Source organism: Erythrolamprus reginae, chromosome 1 (assembly GCF_031021105.1).
Source record: "Erythrolamprus reginae isolate rEryReg1 chromosome 1, rEryReg1.hap1, whole genome shotgun sequence".
Classification (NCBI taxonomy): Eukaryota; Metazoa; Chordata; class Lepidosauria; order Squamata; family Dipsadidae; genus Erythrolamprus; species Erythrolamprus reginae.
This window is the reverse complement of record NC_091950.1, coordinates 74,125,426-74,137,491: the sequence shown is the minus strand read 5'-3', so window position 1 is coordinate 74,137,491 and position 12,066 is coordinate 74,125,426. Positions and strand designations below refer to the sequence as shown.

The following is a 12,066-nucleotide window of genomic DNA, read 5'->3' as shown; positions in this document are numbered from 1 at the left end:
GTTTTGTGTTGTTTTCCAATACATGCTATCCTGGCAAATTGCCTTAATCAATAATACATTGCATTTTTTTTCTAAGCATATGTTTCATAAATGTTACAGTTTATTTAAATTCTCAAATTATTAATATCAAATACCATATGGCTTTTGGGCATTCAATATATCTACTGCAAGAGTAATATCAATGGTGATGTTGATAATGAGCAACAGGTAACTTCAGATATCCTGCAATAGGATGTATTTTTTAGTTTAATGGAACATATCTAATTGTGCAAATGCCTGCCTAGTGGCTAGATATTAATTATAACCTAGAACGTATGCAATAGTACATTATTTTGTTTGGTTCCCGATGCATTCACACTTCCATTCTCAAAGCAGTCATTTACCCTCAGATATAAAAGCATTACTTTCCTCTAACAGCAAAAACTATTTTTTTTGTTTTTGAATTTACAGTGTAGGTCAGAAAGCATTATACCACACAGTTGCAAATTCTGTGGAACTTCTTAAACTAAGTGATGCCTATGGTGAAATGAACTCTGCTTAAATTCACTCCTTCCCTCCACGGAGGAGCCGAATTTAGCTCCCTTTTCTTCTCCATCCATTCAAAGTTGCCTTGCCAGGCGTAACCGAAAGTGTGTCATTCCTTCGGGGGCTCAGCCCACTTGTTGTGAGGGAAATCCTTCAGGACGGCCACGGATCAAAGAGGGATCCACTTGAAGGAAACTTGTTTCCAGCGCATCTCAAACAATAACCAGTCCCTGCTGCAGGTTGGGAGAGGAAAATTCATGAATTCCTCCATTTAGCTATTAAGCTGGAAAGGCTCGGGCATGCTTCGGCTTCTCCAGAGGGCCGTGGTGAGCTGAGGAGTTGCTCCAAAGACTTTCGAAGGACGGGCGGGTTAAGAAGGGAACGCATAAAAAGAGAAATCACGCAGACCAGACGGCGTTGGGAAGATGTTTTGAAGAAACGCCTCTTCGGATGTAAGTCTCGGCGTACTGATATTTCTGCTGATGTATAATCTTAACCGCGGAAGATTTTTGTAGGCGGGAGAGGTTACTCGTTTCCCTAGAGAGTCACACATATTCCCATCGGTTTCTAAGGACCACAGCTTTTTACCAAATGGTCGGATCCAAACGTTTCGTTAATTCCTTCTCTACCAGTTTCACTCACAGGGTCCGAAACGAGAACTGTGAGGAGACTGTCGCCTTCTCTCCCCTCACCCTCGCCCCTCAAACCCTTTAAAGTGGCGCTTTCAGCAAGCCGTGTGTGTATGTGAAGGGGGAGCGGTGGGAGGAGAGGGAACTAATATACATAAAACGGGCGAGCTCGCTCCCGAGACGAAGCGCGCGCTCCCTCCCTCTCCGTCCCTCTCTCTGTCTCTCTCTCACACACGCAGATTGCGTAGGCAAGGGCTTCGAGGGAACCTCATCACGCCGACGACGGCGGAGGCCCAGTAAAGAAACGGAAACGTTTAGAAGGTCCTTCCCGCGCACGCGCACCCGGGGTAGGCCTCGGGGGCGCGCGCGCGCAGAGCCGCGGTGGCGGCGGCGGCGGGCGAGAACAGGGAGGGGGGAGGGAAGGCAGGGAAAGCTGCTGAGGTAAAGTTCGAGGTGGGGGCGGGGAACGGAGAGGGGGGCGCCGAGTCTCTCCGTGAGAGAAAGAGAGAGAGAGAGAGGGGAAAAGAGACGCGGGTCCATCAGCGAACCCAGTGCTGGGGAGTCTCAGCCGCCGCCATTACGAAGCCGGGAACACCAAAAGAGGAGGGAGGAGATACGAAGATGGGCCGAGAGTTGTGAGGGGTGGCTGCGACCTGAAGAGGGAAAACGGCGGCCGCTGGCGCGGAGCGAGAGTTCCGGGAATGCTGCTGGTTCTCGCTGTGGAAAAGCCGGGGATCGAGGTAAGGAGAAATCAAGCCGCTCCTAATTGTGAAAGCCCTCTCGATCCACACCGGCCTCTCCTCACCGGCCCCCCCCCAATACTTCGCTAACTACACCCAAGCCCCGTAGCTGCAGCGGCGTTGGGGTTTCGGAGCCGGTTATCGCTACGGCAGAGGTCCGGGTTCTACCGGCTCCTGCCAGTTCCGTGGGAGGCCGCCTTCGGCCGAGACTTATGAGGGAAGAGATTGCCTGGGTAGGTCGAGAGCTCCGCTTTCCTTTTCTTCCCTCTTCCTTCCTTGTGGGAAGCCCTCTCCATACCTACACACCCGGGAAGGAGGAAGGGGAAGGGCTAGAAGCGTTGCTTGCTCTGGGTCCCAGACAGGTGATGAAGGCCTAAAACCCGCCGGGAGGCTCGGAGCTCATTCTACCAGGCTCTAATAGCGACAGCGGCGGCTGCCAGCTGGTCACGGTTCCCCAGGGAGAAGGGAGGACGATGGAAGGCAGGAAGGGGGAAAATCCTCCTTTTCCTCCTTGGTTCTTTTCTCCATCTCTCCGCCCTCCCGTCCCCATTATTTCTGCTTGGCTCTCTCCCGATCTTCCATACTCTTCTCTTTCTCTTCCTCGCTTTCCCTCCTCCCCTTTCCGACCACCTCCCAAAATCTCGCCATAGCAAACTTTCCTCTTTTAAAGATGTGAGTGGCCTACTTTTTTTTTTTTTGGCCTCCTTAAACCCCCCCCCTCCCCCCCAGCTCCGTAGGGTGGATGTAGTTTGAAAGAAGAGGTTAGGCGGGCTGTGTTGCTTACTACAATCTTCATGTCTTTTCTTGTCTCGGTAACCCCTGGATTTCCTCTATCAAGGAAAAGCCCTAGATAGAAGTCTGGAAATGGCAGTTTGAGGAGAGACGTAATTAATTCAGAGGCCGGTTGCTTGCTGGCTTTAATCCCCCCCCCCCCAATCAAATACTCTGGTGTTCAAAAAAGGGTGTGGAAACCTTCCCATATGTCCTCTTCTACGTGAAACATCCAGCAATTCCAGTGTTAAGGATTTGCTTGAAAAGTAGGAGGAAAATGTTTTTAAATTTAGATTAAAATAGACCAGTGGTGGGTGTACTTAGATTAGTTTTTTGATGATAATTAGTGTACATTCCCTGTTAGATACCAGTAGTTAGCAGACATTTCTCAAAGTCTGCATTGCATGGTAAAGCAGATCTTGGATTCAAATAGTTGTAGATCAATGGAATATACATTTTACCGTATATTTAGATCTTTGTTGCCAAGCATTATTCATACTTACATACATGCATACATACATACATACTTGACCAAAAGGCTATGTGGGCAATTCTACTTTGTTTTGCTTTTAATGTTAAATATTTGTTTCATAATAATGACTACAGACCTTGATTTTCTACTTTGTGAAGTTACAATGAATGTTTTATTTCTAATTAACCAAAACACATTAAAATATACTGTATATTGAAAATTATAGGAAAATATTACAAATGGAAATTATAGCATCACAATTAAAAACTTGCTGTACGTTTTACTGTTATATAGTATTAGTATTTGAACTTTTTAGCAGATAATTTGTAGTGTACATTGCATTACCATAGTATATTTGAACAAGCTTTTTATCTATGCTTTAAGTATTAAGCTGAAGTCTCACAATTCTTGATCCAGAATAAGAGTGCCTAAACTTGCAGTGAAATTCTATGCATACTTCTAAATCCCATTAACTTTGATGGCTATTTTTCTGGAAAAGAATGTACAACATTTCAGTTGACAACTGTTAAAATGTTTCATTTGCCAGTTTTAATAGGACTTTTAAGTTTGGTATGCAAATAAAACTGGTAGTTTTGATGAAATTCTTGTAATAAAATATTTTTAAAATGTAAAAGAAATCCAAGCCTAATTCAAATATTTGGTAATGCTTATGTATTTGCCTTTATTGTTTACAACTGTGTTTTTGTTAAGATTTTTCCTAGAAGACAAATATATAAAGACAAATATATAAATATATAAACCACTGTTCAATTTGTTAAGTAGGTTTTTTTAAAAAAAACCTTTTAAATCCCCGAATTTGGGTTTTTATTCATATGTAATTTTTGTTTCATACTGAGTTTTCTAGATTCATTAATAATATACTTTGCACTCCATACATTACTCTGTTGCAAGCACTTTAACTAAAGGCCTAATTGCTTCTAACCTGTATTAATTGTAGATGAACTCTGATTTGCTAATATTATAGCTGCAAGTATAGACCAGTTAGCGTCTTCCAAAAACAGCTCCCATATCTGGCTACAGTTGTTGGGCCATGAATTCAAAACATCTGGACAGCATCTGCTTGATTGTCTTGGTTTAGAATGACTTTGCAATGCATTCTTTTAAATTATGATCTAATATTTCACTTCATAAGTATGTACATCTATCAAAGTGGGTCTAAACATTTATTCTGTCATGTTTGCTAATCTCTTAAGAATTGCTGTGATGCAATTGCAATTATCATACACTGAAATAATTTATACTGCAATAAATATTTATTTATAGAGTTACAATAAGCTAATGAAACAGAATTCACAATATAATCATGATTTTTATATAAGTAATTTTAAAATTGTAAAGTAGTTAGTTATTATTTATTAGATTTGTATACTGTCCTTTCTGAATTGTTGTTGGGAATAAATGTTTATAATTCACAAGATGACTCTGTTGCTTCCCAATGTGGAATCCATCTTTTAGAAATAGTAGAAAGAACTTTAAGAAATCAGTTGATACTACAGAGAATTCATGTCTTGTTTGAAAGTTTTTGATATTGATGCTGAGCGAATATCATAAAACAAATGCTAAAAACCTTTAAATGCAATCTTTTAACTTTTTTAAAAAGTTGTCAGTCTAGCAAATACTATTGGGCAGTTTTTGTTGGCTATCATAAACATTTTGGAAATTTTGACACTTGAAATAATTCTAATATAAAGCATAACACATATGGAGTAATTTTATAAAGTAATATAAGATGCTTTTAAAATGGCAAAATTTTTTGCCAAATATAAAAGGTACATCTGTTTAACAGATGGGTTTTCAAAATATAAATAAAATTTTCAGGAAATCAGCTTTACAAATGCTATGAAATATAGAAATTGATTAACCAAATCTGTAAATTATTAAGCAATAGGCAAATCATACAAGCCTGACAAGTTATGATATTTGTCAGAATTCAAGAGACAGATGCCCATCTCTAAAACTAAACTTCTTCTGGCTGTTTCCAACTTTCTTCAGTGATGTGATGTTAAGAAGTGGACAGTTGTGTTAGCTATGGAGAGATGTTGGAAGCTACAAGTCAACTTAAGCTTTTGACTTTCCCCCAAACCCGACATTAAATGAAAGACAAAAAGTAGGGAAATTGATTTTCAATCTTGCAGAAATCGAAATAGCAGAAACACAAATATTAGAGAAACGAAATAGGAACTCTCACTTGATAAGTCAGTGAAGATTCTCAGTCATCCACATAGAGTTATATGGAAGTTGAGTCATGGCAATTGGACTTCTCTTCGTTTTTGGTTTGAAACATTTCATGCTTTATCCAAATAGCTTATTTAGGAAAAGTTAAACAGTTGCCAAACTTGCCAGCGGAGGTTAAAATTGGTGCTTTGGCAACTGTTAGGATGCTCTTATCGTATTATCAGGAACACCTATTATTTTGGATATACAAGTTCTTATGAAATTTAGTAAAAGTTTAATGGAGATTACAGCTTTGGTAGAATATAAAGCATTAGAATGAATTTCCTCAAATTATTATATCAATGTTTATTCAGCGAACTGGATAGTCCTCTAGCACATATTAATGAGATACAGTTGAATATAGTTAAAGACCAATACTCCCTCAGAAAAGCACAATCCAAAGATCACTGAAGATGTCTCTTTCAATAGGGACAAAATGTTTGTAACCAAATCACCAATTTCAGAGCTCATACCAACAATACAGTTAAATACTGTTTTGTTAAAACAATTTAGGTTTAGCTATTATTATATTTTACTGTTGAAATCAATACAAAGTAACCATAACCAGTGGTTTAGATTCTGCATGAAGTACCATGCAGTCTAGTTGAAGGGGGAGTCCATTATGCTTGAATGTCTGCTAACATGTTTGTTTCATCCAGACTACTTCTGTGTCATTTTCTATTATTTCAGAAAAATATCTGTATACATACAGACTACTAAATGGAAATCTCTTAAATCAAGGTTACTTGTATGTGAAATCAGATGAAATGCCTAAGTATTTCATCTTTCAATATTTACATAGGTAACAAGTGAAGCTTGCAGGCATTTTCCCCTTTCCCTTCCCACTGGCTAAAAACATTTTGCCTTTTATGTAGGAGATAGTATATGGCCCTTAAAGGTAGCAGGCAGTATACCACCATTATATATGAACTTGTCTATGCCTATGGTAATTATTTGACTTGTATGAAAAAAGTTTTCTTGTATCGATCCTAGTTTCAGTGGCATTCACTGAAATAAGCATATTGACTATATTAGTAATGTTAAGCGTATTTATTTCATTTATTATATTGGAATACAGATTCTATCGAAGTACCTTACCTAGTAGCTTCTTTAGTAGCAGTGCAAAAAATAAGAAATTATAAATATAAAAACAAGAATAATTGGAACCTTCTGCTTCAAAGATCTTTTGACACTGCAGATGGTAGAAATGATATGGGTCCCAGGAACAATCTAACTGATTATAACATGACCTTCATGTACTTGCATTTCTTTTTTCTTTTCTGGGATTTTTTTCTGAAAGAGATTTTGAAAGTTATTTATTTGCTAGATTTATATTCTGTATTTTGTTCAGGAACTAAAGACAATGTACCTAGCGTTGCTTCCTCCTATTTTTCTTACAACCAACTGGTGAAGGTCAGGCTGAAAGAGTGACTAGTCCAAAGTTATCATGTGAATTACTGTGACTGAGATAGATTTGCACCACAGTTTCCACAGTATCCCTCCAACACTTGATAGCTAGTTTATGATTGATTGGAATATCTATATCCTTAGTTGTAGAGAGTAGCATCTATGGTAGTGGTTAAGGTGCTACATTTTCAGTAGGAAGGATATATAAATTTAGGAAATTTGTATCTTTTTCAGAGAAGGCTTGTAATCTGCATCATTTTTAACTATGTAAAATAAGGAAAGCTACTTGTTATTTAAATAATTGTCTCCTATTAATTTTGAGTTAATTTGATATATTTTTGCAGGATATCTCAATGTCTCAATAATAGACCATAAGTTAATTCACTTTAGGGGGGAATCCTCTAACAAAATACTTACTTTGTATTGAATGAATTTGGGTGTGTTTGAATATATATATTACCATTGTTTATAATTTGTAATTCATTATTCACAATCTTAAGTATAAGAAAAAATTGTAATATAAATTGAAGAATTATATTTCACATGTTCTCCAATTTTAGCATAAAGTCTTCATTGGCAAAATTGGTTTTTCCTTGCCGTCTTTGTGGTTTTTTTTTTTTTAAATAGAAGTCTAATTTACAAACCTGGTATTTACTGGTGGTCTACCCCCTACATTCGTTAGCTTTTGAGCATATATCTAGCTGAGCATTTTTTTCCATCATGCATGTTTAAATGTTAGAGAGTTTAACACTTCCTAATCCAAATGATTGATGTTCTGATATAGCACATTTATAGAATGAAGAGGATTTTTTCTGCTTTTTTGAGGAGATGACTTTTTCTTTTAAAGGTCAAATTCAGAGTAGGAAGGTAATTTGGGGGGGGGGGGGAGATCCAACTTTACCTTTGGATTTCTAGACTGTATCTCTTGCTAGGATGATTTTTATTAGCTTTTGTTTGTATGTCTATTGCACCCTCTTCTGGGCAGTTATGATTTTGTTTCTCCCACATATGCCTTAATAATTTTAAGATTAAATATTATGATATATATATTATATATATAATAAAAATATTTAGAAGCCACATTTAATCCAAAACAAATTATCATTAATTGTATCAACATTAAAACCTCAAACGTCCTCACTAACAATCATTTGAAATTTGCACAGATCTGTCTAGTCTGGAATCTTGTTTCTACAGTGATTATCCAAATATCACTGTGGAATTCATATGTAACAAGGGTAATAGTGTCTATATTTCCTAGACAAGAGTGAAAAGATAAATAGGCTGCTTGTGTTTATAGAGATAGTTGTAATAAAATGATGGAGACTCTACTCAAAAAGAGGATAAATCAGCACCTAAAAAACAATAACTTATTAGACCCAAATCAGCATGGCTTTACTGAAGGCAAATCATGTCAGACTAATCTCATTGATTTCTTTGACTATGTCACAAAGGTGTTGGATGAAGGTGGTGCCATGGATATTGCCTACCTGGACTTCAGCAAAGCCTTTGATACGGTTCCACATAAAGAGCTGATAGATAAATTAGTGAAGATTGGACTTAATCCCTGGATAGTTCAATGGATTTTCAGCTGGCTGAAGCGTAGACATCAGAGAGTTATTGTTAATGGCGAGTATTCTGAGCAGAGTCAGGTTACAAGCGGTGTGCCACAAGGATCTGTTCTGGGTCCTATTCTTTTTAATATATTTGTGAGTGACATAGGGGAAGGTTTGGTAGGGAAAGTTTGCCTATTTGCCGATGACTCTAAAGTGTGCAATAGGGTTGATATTCCTGGAGGCGTCTGTAATATGGTAAATGATTTAGCTTTACTAGATAAATGGTCTAAGCAATGGAAACTGCAGTTTAATGTTTCCAAATGTAAAATAATGCACTTGGGGAAAAGGAATCCTCAATCTGAGTATTGTATTGGCAGTTCAGTGTTGGCAAATACTTCAAAAGAAAAGGATTTAGGGGTAGTGATTTCTGACAGTCTCAAAATGGGTGAACAGTGCAGTCAGGCGGTAGGGAAAGCAAGTAGGATGCTTGGCTGCATAGCTAGAGGTATAACAAGCAGGAAGAGGGAGATTATGATCCCACTATATAGAATGATGGTGAGACCACATTTGGAATACTGTGTTCAGTTCTGGAGACCTCACCTACAAAAAGATATTGACAAAATTGAACGGGTCCAAAGACGGGCTACAAGAATGGTGGAAGGTCTTAAGCATAAAACGTATCAGGAAAGACTTAATGAACTCAATCTGTATAGTCTGGAGGACAGAAGGAAAAGGGGGGACATGATCGAAACATTTAAATATATTAAAGGGTTAAATAAGGTCCAGGAGGGAAGTGTTTTTAATAGGAAAGTGAACACAAGAACAAGGGGACACAATCTGAAGTTAGTTGGGGGAAAGATCAAAAGCAACATGAGAAAATATTATTTTACTGAAAGAGTAGTAGATCCTTGGAACAAACTTCCAGCAGTTGTGGTAGATAAATCCACAGTAACTGAATTTAAACATGCCTGGGATAAACATATATCCATCCTAAGATAAAATACAGAAAATAGTATAAGGGCAGACTAGATGGACCATGAGGTCTTTTTCTGCCGTCAGACTTCTATGTTTCTATGTTTCTATGTTTCTATAACAAGTCATTTTATGCATTATGTATTTTTTAATAATCTAGTTTATTATGATACGTTGGTGAATTCTACAGGCTAACAATTATCTTTGTGAAGAACCATTTTATTTAAGGTGCTGGTGGTCCTTAATATTTTTGGATCTTGGTTGCTTTTTTGCAGACATTTTATTTTGAAGACACTTCAGTGTTGATGAGAGTGGTCCAGGTGGTTCTTTGGTTAGGCTGTTTACTGTTTGCTTGTTTTGCAGTTGTTGTTGTTATTATTATTATTATTATTATTATTATTATTATTAATTATTTATTAGATTTGTATGCCGCCCCTCTCCTTGATTAGGTTATTGTTTATTTCTTAGTTGTTGATGTGATGTTAATCTCTGCTCAATTGGGTGCTGAATGCTGGAGAAGAGATGTTTGGAACTGAAACAAGCTTTACAGTGAACAGCCCAACTGTCAGGATGGCTCCACTCAGTATTTAAGAAAAGTAAAACTCAGAGTCCATTTTGAACTTTAAAAGTGAACTTTACTAAAATCAGAAGTGAATGCATCAAAAGCAAAGCAAAATCTGAGGAAAAAGGCGCCATATTTGTCCATATCATAGTATCCCACTTGCCCCCCTTTGGGAAATAACCAATCCTCTTTGTCCATCTCTGTCAGGTGGACATATCTTCACTGTCATGTCATGCTTATGGAATGCAGCTAATAACGGACTTTCTTCTCATCTCTTCTCAAGGAGAAACGAAGTTCATTCTGGCCTTCGCCAGAGAAACAAAGCTTACCAGGGCCCTTGTAGAACCTTCCCCTCCCAAATCCTCCAAAACTCTCCCCCCTCCCCCGTTACTTATGACAGGCGAAGCGTAGTGGAAAGAGGAAATATAGCGAGGCTGACACCAACCGAAGAATCATCAAGACCACTCCCACCAATATGGACAGGGCAAGCCACTAAAATATAAAATGAGAGCAAACCCTATTCCCTATGAGAACACATGATATTTGGGTAATGTCTGCAGGAAAACAAGCAAGTCTACGGAGAGGGGCGGCATACAAATCTAATAAATAATAATAATAATAATAATAATAATAATAATAACAATAATGTTCAGAAAGCACTAAGGACCCCTCATATCAACCCTGACCTACAACCTACAATCTAAAAATTTCACATCTATTGACAATTTCTGTCATTTGTGAATCCGGTAATTAAACAATTGATGTTAATATGGAAAATTAGTCAATTCTGAGCTAAATTCATTGCATTGACATCTAATGCTAAATTAATATTTTAGTACATGAAATTTTGTTTATTGTTTTACATAAAATCAAAAGTAATTTTATTCCAATCAGCATGGGCCATAATAAACATTGTTAGAAAATGTCTGGCTGTTCAATATCTGATCCAAGGTCTGGGGATGAATATCACGTTGAATCTTGGAAAATAATTTGCAATTCTCTTTTCTAGTACAGATTCATTTAATATCAGTCTAAAAATAACTGAAACATGATGGTCTTTTGTTTATTACTAAAAAATCTTGATAAAGAATATATTTCCATAAGTTTTTAAATACTTTGAAAATAAAATTAAAACTCAACATAAATTGTACAGAGAGAGCTAGGTACTAAAAGAAGTAGGTAATATGTAGCATTTTAAAATACTATAAAGAGTTAAATAAATGTAATTGAAAATTCTAAGAAAAAAGTTACCTCGCTATGTATTATTATTTTGCCTTTATGCTTTTAGAAATGTCTTTTCTCCTTGATTTTTTAGATCTTTCCACCACTGAAATGTGTGACATTGCAATACTTTGCAAGAGCTTGGCAGCAATCTCTTTGCATTTTTTTCTGTAAGGGTAAGCTGAAATTTCTAGATATTTGTGGAGTGGGAAGAGATTATTTAATAAATTTGTAGCTGAGAGGAAGCAAGACCATGTTTCATATTTTTAAAAATGGGATTGAGTTCCCCAGCCTTTCTCGTTTTGCAGACTGGCAGATTGGGAGAGAGGAGATTTTTCCACATGAGCAGTGGGCAAGTGAAATAAACACAATTGTGATTGTGTGAACTATTATAACTAGAGCACTCCTCTAGAGATACTGTGTTTCCCCAAAAATAAGATACTGTCTTACATTTTTTTGAACTCTGAAATAAGAGCTTGGCCTTATTGCCATGCACTCAAAAACATTATTATCAGGGAATGTTTCATTTTGGAGGAAATAGAGTATTTCTCAATTTACGACAGTTCATTTAATGACTGTTAAAAGTTACAGCGGTACTAAAAAAAGTGGCTTATGGTCATATGATCAAAATTCAGGTCCCTGGTAACTAACTCATGATGGTTGCGGTGTCCCAGGGTAATGGGATTGAGTTTTGCAACCTTCTAATGAGCAAAGTCAATGGGGAAGCCAAATTCACGAATAACTATGTTACTAACTTAATAAAATGCAGAGATTCACTTTACAGCTGGAGCAAGAAAGGGCATAAAATTGGCGAAAGTCACTTAATAACAGTCTTAACAGAAGCAACAGAAAATTTAGGAACAATTATGCTTGTTAGTCAAAGACTACCTGCATTCTGCGTGGTCCTAGATTGGTTAGCAAACTATTTCTTTTTCTGATAGCAAAGCAGGAATTTACTAAAAGGTGAGGTGAGAGA

General features: G+C 37.2%; 1 protein-coding gene across 1 annotated transcript in view; it reads left to right on the top strand.

The window, feature by feature from the left end:
* Positions 1–1,503: 1,503 nt before the first annotated feature.
* ARHGAP5 (Rho GTPase activating protein 5) overlaps positions 1,504–12,066 on the top strand; it is a 50,448-nt gene continuing 39,885 nt past the window's right edge. Inside the window, exon 1 of the mRNA XM_070755811.1 lies at positions 1,504–1,894. The gene's annotated coding sequence lies outside the window, so the exon portion shown is untranslated. The remainder of the gene's footprint in view (positions 1,895–12,066) is intronic.